This window comes from Panthera pardus, unplaced genomic scaffold, assembly GCF_024362965.1.
Source record: "Panthera pardus isolate Hobbes unplaced genomic scaffold, ASM2436296v1 HiC_scaffold_11, whole genome shotgun sequence".
Classification (NCBI taxonomy): domain Eukaryota; kingdom Metazoa; phylum Chordata; class Mammalia; order Carnivora; family Felidae; genus Panthera; species Panthera pardus.
Genome location: NW_026526666.1, coordinates 74345420 through 74363339, shown reverse-complemented (window position 1 = coordinate 74363339; position 17920 = coordinate 74345420). Strand labels below are relative to the sequence as shown.

Genomic DNA, 17920 nt, shown 5'->3' with positions numbered 1-17920 from the left:
CGGCCGCACCCGGCCGGGCGGGCGTCCATCGTCGTCCCCAAGGTGCGCGCTCCCCTCCTAGCTCCCCCCACCCCCACCCCCGGTGCCAGCCCCGCTCCGGGAAGCCCGCGCCTCCCAAGGCGGGAATACGCCCTACCGAGCACTGGGCGGGGCGGGCCTGGCCAGGGCCTCCCTGGGCTCCGGGCTGGGATGGGGGTAGGGGGCACCCCGGGGCTTCCCAGTGGCCTGACTTTGCCAGAAACTGCCGGATCCCAGGGCTTGGGACCTGAAGCCCACTGGGCCAGGCTTTGGCCAGTCCCCAGCGCACTTGCACGCCCCCACCCCTGCCCCAGGCCCCCACCGGCCTGTTTCCCAAGGGAGCAGAATGGCGAGGGGTGGGGGTACTGGAGACCTAGCCAGGATCTGTATTTGAGCACCCTGAGGCTCAGACAAGTCAGGTGATTTGCTCCCGGTTCAACTCTGCGGAACCAGGGCCGACCCTGGGTTTGGCTGACTCTAGCCTAGCTTCTGCTGGCAGGGAACAGCTTCAGGAGGTTATGGCGACTGGGAGCAAAGTCAGGACTAGAGCCAGGCAACCTCAGTGCCCAGGGTGCCAACTGAGGAAGGCACTCCTCCAGGTCATGAAAGCTTAAGGACCCACAAGGTGACTGACCACTACGCTGACCAGGGAGGGCTTCCTCTGGCTCCAAAGCAACACCCTCAAATTCAAGGCCCTGCCTATCAAAGGGCATGGGTTCTGTCTGATCAGAGGCCACCTGGACCCATAGGACAGGGCTAGTGGCGCTGGGGATTTCTGTGCCTTCTCCATACAACAGCTTCCTGCAGAGGCTCCACCCTCCCTCCAAAGCCAGGTCAGAGCAAGCAGTCCCCTTCCAGACCACCACTTTAATGGAGGGCACCACACTCCTAGGTGCCGGTGGGGGTGGGGCGGCTGCTGGACACGGGCCGCACACTCACATGCACAGTTGCACACCTGCTGGCCAACCGCCACGCCTCCGCTGTTCTGTTGACCACCACCACCCCAGTGTTCTCCATCTTCCAACAGCTCCCAGGGCCAGATCTCAGCTGTAGTTGGCTCGTCCCCTCTTCCCTGAGCAGGCGTGTAAGGCCCCACTGACCGGCTACATCTCCAGGCCCTCCGTGCCTTTTGCCCAGTGCCCCCTGCTCCCCAACCTGGCACCAGCTTTCACTCCTTGGATCTCTGCACAGACTTCTCTTCTGTCTGAAATGAGGTCTCCAGTCCTCCTGCTGTCCTTTGCACCCTGAATCGAGCCTGCTCTCCGTGATACAGGTCCCTCCCTTGTTTAGGGCAATTGGGTGGGACAGGGTGCCCCCTGGGTCAGGTCCCTGCCCCTCACGCCACTCCTGCCCTGTCCCCACTGTCCTGCTTACCATTTCTGGTGGGAACAGCTCTTGTGGGAGAAAGTGGACATCTTGTCATCATTCATATGCCCCTAGGAGTGACTTTTTGTCATTCGTGCAAAGGCTCAGATGACAGCCTTGCTCCGGCCCCATGATGCCTTCCCCCAGCTTTGAGGAGTGGCCCTGCCCCACGGGAACCTCCTTGTGGATTCAGTCACCTTCCTGTGCTGCCGTAGTCAGCCCAATGCTTCCTGTCTCTAGAGATGCAGCTGTATCCCCACACTGCAGTCAGCTGGGAGAGATCTCCCCTCTCTCCAGATTGGGAGCTACAAGGAACTTCCTTCTCTCCTGCCAGGACTGACAAGTTGACAAATGCTTGTTAACCGAATGAATGATCTTGGGGGCAAACTGAAAGACAAAAATACAGGGAGGGGCAGAACGATCCAACAGAGAGTTGTGGCTGGGGCTCCAGGGGTCCAGGCTAGGGGCTGGGGTGGGAGGTGGGCTTCCCAGCTAGACTGGATTGGCTGCTTGGGAATCTGGGCCAGGGTTTCACCCCTGGAACGGCTGCCCTGCCGGAGCTCTTTCCTTGAACTGCTTCTTTGTTCCAACTTCCTGTAGCTTGGGATTCATCTTCCCACTCCAGACTCATCCTGTGCAGCCCCATCGAGGCAGCCTGGGATGTCCTCATCCCAATCCCCAGACACACCGTTCTGAGCTGGCCTTCACAAAGTGGAGGAGAAGGGATGAAGGAAAGTTGTGCCAGATACAGTCACACTGGATTCCCCCGAACCCTCAAAGATCTTGCTCTCTACCCTGCGAGCCACACAGGCCCCATCCATCCGTGGCCAGCCTCCAGGCCAGGAAATGTCAGCCTGGAAGTCTTCACCCAGCTTCTCCCACAATCAAAGCTACCTCTCCGCACCTTGAGACTCAGCTCCCACCCCAATTTTAGTGCCACTTCTCACCAGAGGCCGGAAGGTCTTCAGGACTCTAGCCTCAGGGCTCAGGGCACCGGATGCTTCAAGGCTAGCAACTGAGCCCAACTCTGCTCTGTGAGCCACCACACTTACTCTGAGGCCCGGGGCACCTGTCCCAACCCGTAGCTGGACGGATCCCCCGGTAAGAAGGCAGGTGGTACCAGGTGCCAGTTCCTTCCTATCAGCCCATCCCCAGCATACAACTGGGCCAGGTCTTGAGAAATTCCCAGCTTGGCCCCTGGGGCCTTCCCACATTCCTTCATTCCTGACAGATGAATCAGGCCCCTTCCCTGTTATGGGAACGTTCGACTCACAAACCTGTGTTCTAGGAGCTCCATCCAAGGATGGACACTGGCGGGTAAATAGATCCTCCCCAGGCATCTTGCTTTTAAATGCTACCTTGCTATTTGCCAAGCCTGGGGAGGGGCAGGGGACACACAAGGTGGGAGATGAGATTCATTCTACTACTTCTTGGGCTAACAATTCAGGGAGGCTGTGGTCCAGGTGTCCCAGGTTAGATCGCTGACTGCTTGTTTCCATGGAAATGCTACACACACACACACACACACACACACACACACACACAGGGCTTGGTTCTGCTGTAAAGCCAACATCACACTGTAAAGACTTCCCAGGCTAGAAGAGATTATAGCAGAGGACAGGGGTGGCATCTGATCTGTCACCTAGGAGGCTGTGTCTCTGTGAAATTTTGTTTTCAGCTCCTAACAACCAAATTACAGATACAGTTTGGGAACACACTGTCGTTCCTAAGGAGCTGGGGACTGCCACAGTGTTCTTGGGAAAGCTTTCCAGGGAGGGCTGAGCAACCCGCCCTGTAGGCTCTCCAGGTTATTTATGCTTAGGCCTTGCACTTAATTACTGGCCATCCCCTCTCCACCGCCCGTCCCCTATGGCTATGATTTTCTGGACTCAGATGCTTTGTGTTGTCTTACCACTTGTGCGTGTGCAGTGTTTGTGTGCATTCGTGTGTATATGTGGTAGGTGCTGTCTCGATGGATCAGTTGTACACATGAAACTTCAGTCCTCACTTCTCCCGGAGACTTGCCATCCCTCTTCCGGGACCTAGGGAGACCTAGGTCCCGAGAGACCTAGGGACTCTCACAGCTTATGAAGACCACCTCCCGGGGTCCCAGAAGACTCAGCTCCAACCTCTCTCCCCAGCCTGCGGGCTGAGTTTCCAGCTTCCTGACTCAGTGGGGCATGTACGTCATCCTTGACCTGATGCTGTGGGTAACAGATGGGCCTCAGAGCTACATAGACCTGGGTTCGGATCGCAGCTCTATGCTTTCTCAGGCATATTACACGGTGTTGCTGATTTTGACTTCTTCATCTCCAAGGGCTTCTGTGAAGCTTTGAAAGATACTGCACTGGAGCCCTTGATAGAGTATCTACTATCTACTAGGTGCTCAAAAAATAATAGCAGTGGTTTGTTCCCACATGGCGACCTAGAATCCTTCTCCCATAGGGTTCACCTTCATTAATGGGGGCCCCCAGCACCCCACGCCTGAAGCCAGAAGTTTTTCTCCATGCCTACTGCCCAGGCCAAGTCACCACCATCTCCCAGGTACAGCAGGCTGCTCCCTGGCCCCATGCCCACCTCGCCTAACAATCCCTTCTCCACACAGGTGGAACTCTCTAGGACAAAGTCAGGTGGGTCCTGCCTGGCTAAACTACCCTGTGTATTAACGCCATTTATAAGTGTGCCTCAGTTTACCTGTCCAAGCCCCCCTCCCCCTGTACCACCCCTATCTGCCCTTTGTTCCCACCATACAGAATCGCTCATTGTTTCTGAACCTGCCACGTGCATTTTGCACATCCAGTTCCCTGTACTGTTCCCTTCACTCATACCTGCTTGGCCAGCTCCCCTTCAGCCTTCCAGGTCAGCTCAGAGGCCACTTCCCTTATGAAGGCCTCCCTGCTCCCCCCCCCCCCCCCCCCCCCACCCAGGTGGCATTGGCTGCTTGCTTCTCAATGAACCTCTAGCACTTGGTACAGACTATCTTGGCATGTGTCCCACTATATGTCGTCATTTTATTCCTCTGTCTGTTTGCGTCTTTAAATTCTGCAGCTCTGTGCACAACCACATCTTAGTGCTAGGAATGTCACAGGTGTTTAGAGCATGCTGAGGACAGACTTCTGCCCCTCTGGCCATCCTATCCAGTAAATGACTATAAGAGGGCAAGCAGCCTCGAGTCCACTGACTAGGTTTCCCCAAATGACAAAAGCATCTTCCTTTCCTACACTTCAGACTGACTCCTTGGCCTTGCCTGAGTCCTATGTCTGCCTGGTTCTGGCTCTTCACCAGCATATCAGGGGACTCCCGTGGGGTGGGGGGGGGGGGGGGGTGGGGCCTCTGGTTCCAGGAAATCAGAAGATTAGTCAAGCCACACGCTCCCCTGACAGCTAGAGAACAGGTTTTCTGCAGGCCCAGGGACTGACTTGCAAGATCGTCAATAACAATAAATATTTACTCTGCACATGGCTTTGCACTTGCCAATGGGAGGAACAGCAAGTAGCACACCAACTTCTAAGGTTTGGATTAAGACAGTCTGGGTGCAGGTCCTGACTGACACTTAGTAGCCACTTAACTCCACTGAGCCTCAGTTTTCACAGCTATACGATGGGAGGATGACACGTCTCAGGAAAGGATTGCAGAGATTAAATGAGAGCTGGTGAAATTATAGGAGAAAACGCATTTTCAGTATCAAGAGCAGAAGCTGGCATGTAGTAGGTGCTCAGTAAAGGGGGCCCCACGACCTCCACTCAGGCTCTTTGGGGGAGACTCTGATGCATAAGACTCAATCTTTGACAACAGCTCCTAAAGTGAGGGGAAAGAATTTAATCATAACCCATAAACACAAAGACAAGGCAAACAGTAACAGGTAAGACAAGAGAAAGGGTTTCAGGAGCAGCGAGAGGGGAGAGGGAAATTCTGGGATGGGCTGAAAGCCTTCTCCCCTTGTGACTTTTATCCTATAGTGATTGCTACTGCCCGTGTGGCCGGCCCAGGGCAAGGGGGGGCGGGTGGGCAGTGGGTGGTCGGGAAGAGGTCCCAAAGCAAGATCAGTGAGGCATGTTGGAGCCTGTGCATCGGACAGTCTGGTTCTAGAGAGGGCTTGCACATGTGGAAAATAACTGTGACAGTGAACAGCACAAGTGAGGCAGACCATACCAGAAAGAGACATGGATGTGGGAAGGAGGGAGACCTCTTAGAGCCTCCACCTAACAACAATAAAGAAATCTGGAAATGGGCTTGCTCCAGCCCTGTTCAGGCTCACTCCCCCTGCAGCCTTTCCGACCCCTCAGGGCAGGAGGCGAGACCCCAACCTCCATCCTTCAGTCTTCAAGTCCTCCTGCAAGGTGGGCCTGGCCTGAGCAGGATCACTCCCAAGTTCCCCAAACACAAGATAAACTCTCATGTTCCACACCTTTGCTCATGCTGTTCCTTCTACCTGGAATGCCCTTCATTTCCCCCCCGCCCCACCCATCCCTTCAGCTCCCCTATTAACTTTCCTTAAACTCATCCTATAGGGTCTCCTTCAAGTAGGCTGTTTTTCTTATTTTTCCCCAAGCAACCCACCCCCTCAGTAGAATTAAAAGCCTCCTTCTCGGTGTTCCTATAACTTCCCTTGCGTGCATCAGCAGAGCATTTGGCATATTATAATAGGTATTATTTGTGTCTGGCGAACAAATAATAAAGCATTTGTGTCTGATGCCTCTCTATGTTAGGAGAGCTGAGGGTCTGTACTCAGCACCGACCAGTTGCTCAACATACAGAGCACCTGGAGGGCCTTCTCTCATACTTCCCATAGCTGGGGGGTCCCCACTGCTCCCCTAGGAACTCCCGACACTTAACACAGCCACGCTCCCTCCATCCTGGAAACCAGCCCCCTGAGGCCTGTCTCCCGCAGGCCTTCCCGCCGATTTCCCGCAGCCTGCCCCTCAACCCCACCTTCAATCTGACTGGATGAGAATCCCAGCAAGTGTCCTGGGGCACCCGGTGGGGCGCCACTGAGAAAGGGTTGGGTCAGGGGAGCTTGGGAGATGACGCAGTGTCCCCAAGGGTGGCAGGCTGAGCGAGCCAGGGACCTGGGGAGGGAGAGGTGGGCGCGTGGATTTGGCAGCTGGGTCTGAGCTTGGAGACGAAGGACCAACAGCAGGTGAAGGGGGTGGGGAGGAGGGTGTGACGGTTAGTGGTACTTACCACAACGTATGTACCAGAGTATACGTATGTGTGTATGTGTCAGAGCGACTGGGGCACAGGATGCTCAGATATTTGGCCAAACCCTTTTCTGGGTGTGTCTGTGAGGGTATTTCTGGATGAGATTAATTCAGATCTGTAGACTGAGCCAAGCACATTGCCCTCCCCCATGTGGGTGGGCCTCATCCAATCCACTGAAGAGCCGAATACAAGAAAAAGGCGAAGTAAGGGGGAGCCCTTCAGTCTGACTTACCAAGCTGGGACACTGGGTTGTTTTTCCAGCCTTTGGTCTCCGACTGAAACGCCAGCTGTTTTTTGAGTTTCGAGCCTGCTGGCTTCCAGCCTGGGACTCGTACCATTGGCTTTACTGGTTCTCAGCCCTTCTTCCTGGTGGTTCTGTTTCAGTAGAGAACCCTGCCTCACACAGAGGGCTAACATCCGAATTGCCTGGACCTCGGGAGGGGCCCACATTCCTTATCCAGAGTCCCATTTGTGCCACAACTCTCCAGACTGAATTTCCCATCTGCTGCCTTCTAGATTTGGCCGCACTCGCCTGAAGACGAACACTAGCTGTCACCCCTCCGTGGGCCCCTAGCACCCAACAGGGGCTCAATAATGCTGACTGAACAAATAAATACTTAACACTTATCTGGGTAGCCCTATATAGTACGGGGCATAATCACACCCTTACCCTGTCATCTCCAAGGCAGCCCCAGTCCTGACAGCGGGGACTCTCCTCTGGAAGGCCTGAGGAAGGATGTTGCCCTGGGCCCAGCTGTCTCTACCTGGCCCCAATACGCGCATTCTGTTAACAGACGTTCAGTGAGTATGTGCTATAGGTCAGGTCCTGTCCTGGAGTCCTAGAGTAGCAGTATGTTAGTGAACAAAATGGACAAAAGCCCCACGGACCTTACATTCTAGAGGGAAGAGACACACAAGAGACAAGAAACAGAATAAATAAGTGAATAGCTAAGTGAATAAATAAGCCGGAAGTATGTGCTGCCGAAAACACGGGAAGAACGGAGTGAGGGGCTCGGGAACACAGGGGTGGGAGGCGGGGCACAGACTTAAATAGGGTGGCTAGAGAGAGCTTGGCCTAGGAGGTGGCATGTGAGCAAGGGCCAGAAGCAGGTGAAGGATGGAGTCGTGCAGATATTGGGGGAGGACCCTTACGGGCAAAGAGAAGAGCCAGAGCAAAGGCCCTGAGGTGAGAACATGTCTTGTGTTACTTGGGGGCCTTGGGGGGCCACTGTGAGAACTGTAGCTTAGGAGAAAGGAACGAAGGCGGTGGCTGTGGGCTTGGCCCCTAAGGCAGGCCTCCAGGATACACAGCTTTCTCGGGGAGCAGGGCCTAGTTTGGGCAAGCAATGAAAGAGTCCAAGGACACCTGAGTGCAGGAGGGAACGGTAGACAGAGAAAAGGCAGGAAGAGATCTTCCTTGATTTCCACCCTCCTCGGCTTCCCCCAGGTGCCCACTAACTTCTCTCGGTCTCATTCCTGGGGGCCTTCTTGCTTCCTGAATTTGGAGTTGGGCTCCAGACCTGCTTGGACCCTCACTGGTGGGGATGCTACTGGACAGGTTATTTAACCTTCTAGGGGAAGCCTTCTGTGCCAAAGTCAGAAAGACCCAGCTCTTGAGGCCTGGGTGTGGTGGGGCTTTCAGGGGTTTTGTAGGAGTGAACTGGAGAAAGATCAGGAAAGCACTACAGATAGACTGTAGAGTGCTGGACCCCCGGCTGGCTGTCACATCACAGCACAGCCCCTGCAGGCAGGCAGGGGCCCCACTCTGCCACTGCTACACGACGGCAGGTGTAAGACGCAGATCAGTTCCCACAGCCTAGATGAAGTTGCATTCAGCAGCCTAATTTTAGACTGGGCATCTGCTCTCCCGTCCCAGAGACTCGGCTCTGTCTGGGATTCACTCCGTCTGCAAGTGCCAGAGAAACAAATCCTGTTCTGTGGGTACAGACACTGGTGGTGTCCAGAACAGAGCTGGCCCGTGGGCCCCTGCCACGGGGACGGACCTCGGAGCTGTGCCGCACCAGGAGGACATCTGCATCCCCCTTGCTGGCCTCCCGTCTCACATCCAACAGCCATGGGTTCCTGCGGGTGCCATCTTTCTTTCCACCCTGCCTTCCCACAAAGCTGCTGGATCCAACCGGCGCGGGAGGGCCTCTTGGATTAGGAATGCCCCTCAGCCAGCCCCACGTGCCCAGCCCTCAGCACGGGTCCTGAAGATTCATCCCAGATAAGTAGAGCCCAGGAAGACCAAGCCTAGGAAAGCACACAGGAGGGCCTGCTGTTTACAAGTCTTCCCAGAAAGGCTACTCAGAGCAGGTGCCTTTTGAGTTGGACGTTGAAGCCTGGGTAGGTGTTCTTATCAGTGGAAAAGGCCAGGTCTGGGAGGGCCACCTTCCTTGTCCCCTCCCTCCATGGCCTGCCTGGTCCTGCGGGGTCCTCTTTCGCTTCCCTGGCACACGCAGGGCAGGTACCGAACACGGGACGCGCTGGGGAGCCACTCCCTCCAGACTCCCACCCGAGCCCTGGGCCCCGCACCCCCTGACATCAGCCATTCACGCCCTCCTGGCCACTATGGTCACTGTTCCATTCTTGCCTCGGTCACCGGTCCCACAGGCAGGATTCCTTTTCACTTCTCTGACTCAACTTCTCCACCTGGTGATGCCCTCTTAAGATTCCTCGAGAATGACCCTACAGTCCACCACAGCCTCTTCCTGCCTTGTCACTGCCCTGTGGTGCACAGGAAGTTTCCCTTTGTGGAAGACGAGTCCTCTGGGCTATGGGCTTTCTACATCTCCTTGCTTAATTCCTCTAACACCCCGCTAAGATGTTTATCCCTTGTCCCTTTCTACAGGTGAGAAATCAAGAGTTTGATCACACAGCCCGGAAGTGGTGGAGCTGGGGGATGGACCCCGGCGTGTCTTTCTTCCTCTCTCTCCAGGCTCCGCCCAGCCCCGAACAGCTGGTGTCCGAGCAGGGGTGGTCAAGGCCTCTGGCCAGTTTTGGTGGGTAGGGGAAACCTGGAGGGGGAGAGAGCCCTCGCTCAATACCTTGACGCCCTAGAGAAAGAAGGAGTTAAAAGCTTATGTAAAGAGATTTGCAAATAGATCCCACAAAACAACATTTGGATGATTTAAGTGTTAAGGAATCAGAACCATATGGATTAAATGTCCCTGACGTTACGTATGGTTTTAAAAATTAGAAGGAAATGTACTGGGAACACATACACATATAAAATATGTAAGGCTAGACCGCGTTTCTCGCTTTGCGGACACGGAGATATCTGAAAAACACGACACAGCATTCACCCAACTTCCCCCCGGCTGGCCCTCCTCCGCCCTCTCCTCCCCAGCCCGTCTTCTCCCCACACCAAACAGGGCTCAGCACCCTCCCTAGGGACCCAGCCTGAGACAGAGACTTCCCAGAACAGCAGGCCTGGTGCTCTAACCACAGGGCAACTGGAGCCAAACAGCTGGGTCAGGAATGGCTGGGGTCTCCCAGAAGCCAGAGGGGTGGTCGCAGGTGGAAGGAGACAGGGGGAAGTGCTGAGAAGCTTCGGGGAGACAGGCATTTCAGGCACAGTGCTTTCTGTTCCTAATTGCTTCTGTCCCTCCCTCAGTTCTTCCGGCAACCTTGGGAGGGAAAGGTTGTCACCCTCACTTCACAGGTGGGGAAACTGAGGCTCGGAAGGGCTGGGTGCTCTGGGTGGCTAGCAGGCAAGGAACCAGACCACAGCCTGGATTTCCTTGTCACTCACTCACCCGGGGCTGCTCTCACTATACTTCACTGCTTGAAGCAAACCTAAAATACGAGCCCGTATCCAGTTTAACTGAGCATAAATAATAATAATAATAATAATAATAATAATAATAATAATAACATAAAATAAAAAAATAAAAAGGCTCCGTTAGCTCCTCAAAGTTGAAGGTTTATCTGGCAGGGTGTTTCTGAGGACTCCCTACATACAAGTAAATCAGGTTGGATTGTGACTCTAAGTTGCATGTGGCATTGTGTTGGGGGAGGGGGTATATAAATGTTTAGTTTGGGAAAAGTTAAACTATCAGAAATTGCCTGGTCCAATCCTAGTAGGGAAGACAGAAGGTGAGAACGTGCTGGGTTCCAGGGACATGGGACCTCCCTGACCGCTCACCTAGCCTTGCAGAAGGTAGTGTCACTTGTCATATGCAGAGAAGGAAATCCACATGCACACAGCGCATGGCACATTCCTGGGAGCAAACAGCTGCATTTGGAACCAGGCCCCTCTGACACCAGCCGCCCCACCCCCCCTACCTCCCCAAAGGTGGCCCTGGCTTAACCAGAAGCAGGCTTGTCAGCAGAATTAAATGCCACCCAGATATAAGCTCAGCCCAATGTCAGGAGGACTGGCACCGAGTCTGTCCCCTGCGTCCAGGCCAGGGCCTGTCGTTTGTTAAATGATCATTAAACAAATCAATGGGTGGAGGAAGGAGGCGTACCCATTGCTTACGTGTGCCATTGTTTCCCGGACACGAGCAAAGGCCTTCACACTGTTATTTATCCTGGTGACATTATCCTGTCCAATGGGACGCATGCTTACAGCCTCTCTAGGACTCTCGGGACGCTGATTTTGAGGCTGGGATATTCTGAGGACATAGAATTCTCAGGGCAGGAACCAGAGAGGAAAGGAGAAGAAGGCATCGGAATGGGGACAGAGAGGGCGGGAGCTTTCTCCCTGTCCGGTACCCAGGACCTCTCCAAAAAGTCTGCGGTGGATCTGATCATTGACGGGTTTCTTATAACGGCCTATTAACTTGTGTGTAGTCTCATCCCGGCCTGGCCTGGCCACAGGCATCAGGATAGAGGCTTTATATTGGGATCAGATCCAGCCCCTTCTCAAGCACCTCTGAGGAGTGCCCTTCCCCACAGCCTTTCTCATGGTCAAGTATGTTGGGAAAACACTGATAATTACACAGACCTCTAAGAGACTCCCAGTGGGCGCCCACCGATGAAGAGCCCTGAGGGGCTGGTAAATAAAACAGCTCATCTTTAACCCACACGATTGGAACAAAGACACCCTCCCCACCTTCCATGGGTCCCAGCCTCTGTACCCAATTTTGAAGCACACAGAATTCTTGCAGTTCTGGGCATGAGTAGCCTAGGAGACCCTGTGAGACTTCTGTTGGCTTCTCATTTACAGACCCCACCCTCCCATGGGCACCCCAAACAATCTCTACTCTAGCCTTTAATCCAGCTACCCACGGGCTCCAGGCTTTCCCGCTTAAATCTTCTCAATGACTTTCTTCTGCTCTTGAGACAAAGCCCAAATTTCTTTTAGTGGTCTCCATGGCCTCTTTCAGTGGCCCCACCTGCCTCATCTTCCCATCAGTCTATCTGAGGCACAGGGGTATTCTTCCAGCCTCCTTTGCCTCAGGACCTTTGCACATGCCACGTCCCTTGCTGGGACTGCTTTTCCTGTACGTCCCCTCCTTACCGAGTCAATTCCTCTCCAAACTTTCTAGTTCACTTTGCACATCACCTCCCCAAGAAAGCTCTCCCTGGCCCCTGATTAAATCTGGATACACACTGTTCATACTCTCTGTATACATTCTGCATACTCTCTGTATACTTGTATACTCTCTCATATACTCTATACCTATATACATTCTCTCTATAGCACACACTTCATCTTTAGCGCCCCCAAAGTGTCAACATTTCTAACTTCTTTTTACCTGTGTAATGTTTTTGTCCGAGGACTAGCTCCCTCACTGAAATACGAGCTCCACAATTAGGGTGACCTGTACGTTTTCCTCACCCTTGAATCCCCACATTCCCCTGCCACAGTCGCTTCTGGCCTGCAGGTTTTTTCCCAGCGCCCCCTGAGAAGCCTGGAGTGAGGCAGAAGAGGGCTGGGAGGATCACTGTGACCCCAATATCGTCCCCGAGCAGCGTGAGGGGGAAAACAGGGGCCGGACTCCAGCTGCGGGCGTCTCAGGAATTCACCGGAAGAGCATGGCAAGGTCGTGCAATGCCTCTGAGCCTCAGTTTCTGAATCTGTAAGGTTGAAAGGATGTGCCAATATGGGATGACTCACATTTCGATTTCGCTTCGTTTTGGCCAAACACAACAGTCTACTGGGCCAGGAGTTGTCACGCGGCCTATGTTGGGTCCACCAGAGCAGAGCCCTTCCTTGGGATTCCTCTCTCTCTAACAGCTAGGAGGAAAGGCTGCTTTTCTCTCGGAGGTTACTAGCTGGGATGGGGAAGGCCGGGAGCCACTGGGGGGGCTCATGGTCCTGAGCCACACCCTATAGCTACTGTGTCATGTTGTGCGACAGAAGCCCACAGGAAGCAGGTGAGACCAAGGTCGACACAAAATCGTGCAAAACGAAACACGTGGGAAAACTAAGAGTCTGATGACCTGATGACATTGTATCACTTCCTGTAACTAGCCATGCCTCAAGTCTACCCATCCCTCCATCCCGGGGAAATGAGACCATAAGACAAAACTCAGCCTCTCTTCTCCCCTCCCCCACTCTCTCTTTTTTTAAAACAGGAAGAATTCGGTTTCTGTCCCTTGCATTTCAAAAAATGTTGCCTGCTACATCCAGGGCCAAAGTCATCCCATAGCACTAAATAAACAATCTCTCGGAAGGACAGTCGTAACGAAAATAAGCATGCACGGGGAGCCCTGCGTTTACTCTAACATGCCTCGTGGTGCCCTCCTATCCAATCCTCGTGACAAGCCAATGATAGAGAAGTGCAACAGAGCCATGGAAGATAAGGAACACTAGAATAGGGTGTTAAAGACCCGAGCTCTAATCTAGGCTCTGCCACACACTAGCTGTGTGACGTTGAGCTGCTTTCTTAACTTCTCTGGGCTTACCTTCCCTCCTGTGGAAAATGTCACCCTGAAAGGCCACCATGAGGAATCGCAAGACAAAATAAACAAAAGAGCCTCTCAGTGTTCCCGGCTAGGAAAGCCTTAATAACCGTCAGCTAAGCCTGTCCAGTCTAGAAGTCCTTTCTGGAAAGACAGTCTATGGGTCTTATTTGAAAGGATTCATGTCGGCCACGGGCACAAGAGGAGAGGACTGTGTGAGATCTCCCAGCTAGGGTTCAGTATCTGGTTAATACGTGACATTGGCCGTCGTCTGTCAATTCAGCAAGGACAAGAGGTTGGCTGATGGGTTTGCTCCCCCACATGCTGGGCAGTCAGGTGTGTCCACAGGGATGGCAGCTCCAGCTGAGCGGTGACAGGTCGCTGAGGCAAGGAGCCAGCTTATGGTTTCCAGATGGGCCTAAGATGCTTCTAGTCTCCCCTGGACCGTGTTGAAAGGATAGGCCGGGACTCCGCAAAGGCTGAACTTGACCTGAGTCTCCATCTAATGGGCTCTGGCTTTCTCGGGGTGAGGGCAGGGCGTGCCCCTCTGTGCCGGACTGCCCGGGAAGTTGGACAGTCTGCGTTGCCTTCCAGAGAGCAATTCTGAAAACTGCTACTCAGAATAAATATTTTGGTTGCGTTCGGCGATGTGGCTGTGGGGGAGATTTCCATTGAGTGTGGTTTGCAAGGCGATTCTCCTCTGTTGTTTACTCGCTGCGATCCCCACAGCCTGTTCCTGGCAGGCATCTGTGTCTGCTACACTCCTGGGCCACTGGGATCCAGATGCTATGCTCCAGGGAGGCTGAGCTGGCGGCCTTTCGTGGGGGCCTGACTGTGACGACGCATTGGGCCGCTGGCCACCAGAGCCCCCCATTCCCCAGCTCCGCCCTGCCCTCCTTAGCCAGTCCCAGCCAAGGCTGGCACTCTCTTAGGAACCTCATTCCCACCAACTAGGGGAAACTGTAATTAGCTGAGCTGCTCTAGGCCAGGGGCTTGGAATTCCTGTGGCCCTAGAGATGTGGCCTTGTCCATTTCCTCTTCCCAGGGTGGCCCCCTGCTCCTGCTCCTCTCCACCCACTCACCTCTTCCCTGGAGCCACAACCACACAGCAGGCACTGTGCAGTCTGAGCGAGACCACTGTCTCCCACCCATCCCCCACCCATCTGAGCCTCCTGTGGAGAGAAACGCCAGCTCCAGGGGCCTCAGCTTACCATGTCTCTCGGTGACAGTGGCTGGGACTACTGCCCCACCCCCTCAAGGCCCTGGATGCCCAGGCTTAGAGCTTGCCCACACTCTGTCAGCCCTCCAGCCAAGAGCCCACCCCCAATCTCAAAGACGAGGTGGGTAGAGGCAGGGGCATCAGGCTTCCGAGCCAGTTCATCCTACTCTCCCCGCTCCTCACTGCCACGGCCAGATTTCCAGGGGGAGACGGATTCATGGGATCAGGGTCTGTCAATCAAGACGGAGACTTCACAACAACCGGGGGTGGAGGGTGTTTCCGGGCACGGGGTGAGGTGTTTGCAGTGTGGCCCAGGGAGAAGATGCTCCACCAGGGACGGACCACAAGGATCCGGGTTAGGGGAGCTCACGCTGTGACTGGGCATTTGGAATGTTAAGGACCCTTGTCCTGGAGGCAGCCTTGAGGCTGCATGAATCTTGTTCTTTCTTCCATATTTTTTCACCTCCCCAAAGCCACTCCCCCTACTCCTTTGACCTGCATCCCATTCTGGTAGATTCTAGAGTTACCGCGACGAGGGCCTTCTGGAACCCCACCTCACTGAGTGGATGAGGGAGCAGAAGCTTTCCCTATTCCAGGGTCACAGAGCAGGGCGAGGCAGAGCCTGATTTGGACTCATTTGTCAGAACCCAAGTCCCATACTCATTCCACAGCACCGTGGCTGCTGGTGAACACAGAAAGATCAGAGCCTGTCTCCCCAGCTGGGTGCCCAGGGGCTCTTCTGCCCGTACCTGCAGTGGAAACAGCTGGTCTCTCCCCACCCTGGTGGCCCAGAGACCAGCTGCGTGCATTTGGGAAGAGGCTGGGAGGATGGTGTGCACCCCCAGCATGGAGGGGGGCCGGCCAGCCCACGGGCAGTGATGTGCAGCTGGGGCTCCACTGGCATTGGGCAGATGTGATGAGCCACTCCTTAACCCCAGCCCCACTCAACTCCAGGCTCTGGGCTCCGTGCCTGAAGGTTCAGCCCTGCTTCTCACTGAGCTCATCCTACCCTAGCCTGGGAGGATGTGGGAAACCCAGTTCCATCTGGGGCTAGAATCAATTTTCTCACTATAAATCACATGCCCCAGGGGAGCCTGGGCTTTGCCCGTGCTCACCTGCCATGGTCTCATCGTAGCACCCTTAGGGGCTGGGGCATCTCTCCACTGTCACTCATTGGAACTTCAGGACCAGCTCACTTCACTGAGAGTCTGGCCCCTGCATGAGTTCATGGCCACTCTGTCTGTGGGCTGGGCCCTGTGCCTCATACCCACGGCGACCATGTCTGGATCCTGCCATGAAGGAAGATGGGCCAGAAGGGGCCACTGAGGCCCCTCCTGAGACATCCTGGCTGTCACATGCAAAACACGCACACAGAAGTCAGGACGGCCACAGCCATGACACCGTCATTTCTCTGTGGGTCAGCTTGCAGGGGGCAGGCCTGAGGCTGGGAGTCACCTCTCAGGCCAAGCTGCTGAGACCCCCCAGGTCCCCTCAGTGTTGAACATGTCCACAGTGACAGACGGGTTAATCTGGCCTTCGGCTCATACTCAAATTCCCTTCCACCGAACTCCAACCCCAGGAGGGTGTCACTCAGAGGGCCAAACAGTGGGACGGACCGGAGGCACAGAGCCCAGCTTGGCCTGGCTGCACCTACAGACCCGAGGCCATATTCTACCTGCTTCTCCTTGAGCTCACTGCCCCGCCGTCTCTGTCCCAGCCTGGGAAAGGGGGTGTCTTTTCTGCTGGTGCTGAAGTTACAACTCGCCTTTTGCCCAGAAATGGCTTTGTGCCACCCTGTTCTCATGCTGGCTACCTACCCCCCTGTCGGGCACCCTAAGCCTTTTAAAACAGCGTATGGAATCTAAGCCAAAAATGACAACCTCCTCATGGGAGTCTGCCTTTTACGGATATAATCATAGCTACCAATCATTAAGCACTTGCTATGTGCCAAGCTCCAGGCTATACATTTCACGTGTATTTAATCCTCACAATAAAATCCTAGGAGTGGTACCTGTATTAGCCCCATTTTACAGATGAGGAAAACGATGCTTAATGTCTGTCTTTCTCAAAAGCCCTTCTCATCCCCCAGAAGCTGAGAGTTGATGTGTGTTTCATCAATAGGCTCCAAGGGCTGTTTCTTGGGAGTGCGGGGGGCAACTCACAGTTGAACTCAGATGGGCTGTGCTCTCTCCCCAGCAAGCGATACAGAAGTGTTCAGCCGGTTCTCACGCAGCTTCAGGCCTCCTGCCCATCTGGCCCTGGGGGTGATTTAGGGGCCACGGGACACAAGGATACAGCTCACCCAGCACGTGTTCTCCGTGCCAGCACAGTGCTGAGCTGGCTCGTCCCCATCCACCCATCTCCAGAATCCGCCATAATGGATGGGCAGGTGCTCCAGCTGGCTGGTGGGACCTGAGGGAGGGAGGAGCCGGGAGAGAGACCTTGGGTCCGGCTGCACATGGGTCCCATTGCCACAGCTTTGCAACTGCCTTACCGGCTCCTCCTAGCTCCTCCTAGAACGGACTGGCCACTCCGGCTTGGATGCTCTTTCTGACTATCTGCAAATTGGTTCATTTACAAATCTGCTCCCAGCTCACCTCTGGGAATGGAGCATGGCTCAGACACATCTGTCCTCCCTCTCAGGCTTGCCCAGATGACATTTCCTGGCTATTACATAATCAAGGAAGCCCAGCCCCCACCAGCCAGGACTTTAATTAGAAAGCTCTTTCCCAAGGGCCTTGGGGATATAATATGTCAGCCGGGGCCTTCTTATCTCACAGCCCCTGTATATACGGTCTCTCTCCCTGTCATATACAGACACACCTAGGCGCACGTAGTTACATACCCCAGCACAGTGGAACAGCTGAGGCCACAGTTTCTGTTCGTGCCATCGGCCGCGTCCAATGGCTTATACACTTTGTGTTCACTGTGATTATGCTGCCCTGGGTCCCTCAGGCCCACCCCCAATAGGCTGTCCCCTCTGACCACCACCACGGCCCGCTGAGGGCTGCCTCCTCTTGGCTGCCATAGCACTCTGTGCTCAGCAGGGTACTGTGGAGGTGTATATCTTCCCAACTGGGCTACGACCTCTCTAGGGAAGGGGCTGATTCCTCCCTGTGCCCCCAGCAGCTGAATTGGCCTGGTCCGAATGGACACTGGGAGGGTGGATGAAATGGGCCAGTGAATTAAAGGAAGGCTCCTACCGAAAGCCCTGTGGTTGGTGACTTGGGGAGGTGTGTAAAAACAGTCTTACAGACTTCC

General features: G+C 54.6%; 1 protein-coding gene across 3 annotated transcripts in view; it reads right to left on the bottom strand.

Annotated features, from left to right (window-relative positions):
* Nucleotides 1-17920, bottom strand: part of HIVEP3 (HIVEP zinc finger 3) — a 470028-nt gene that overhangs the window by 129984 nt on the left and 322124 nt on the right. The gene's annotated exons all lie outside the window — the stretch shown is intronic.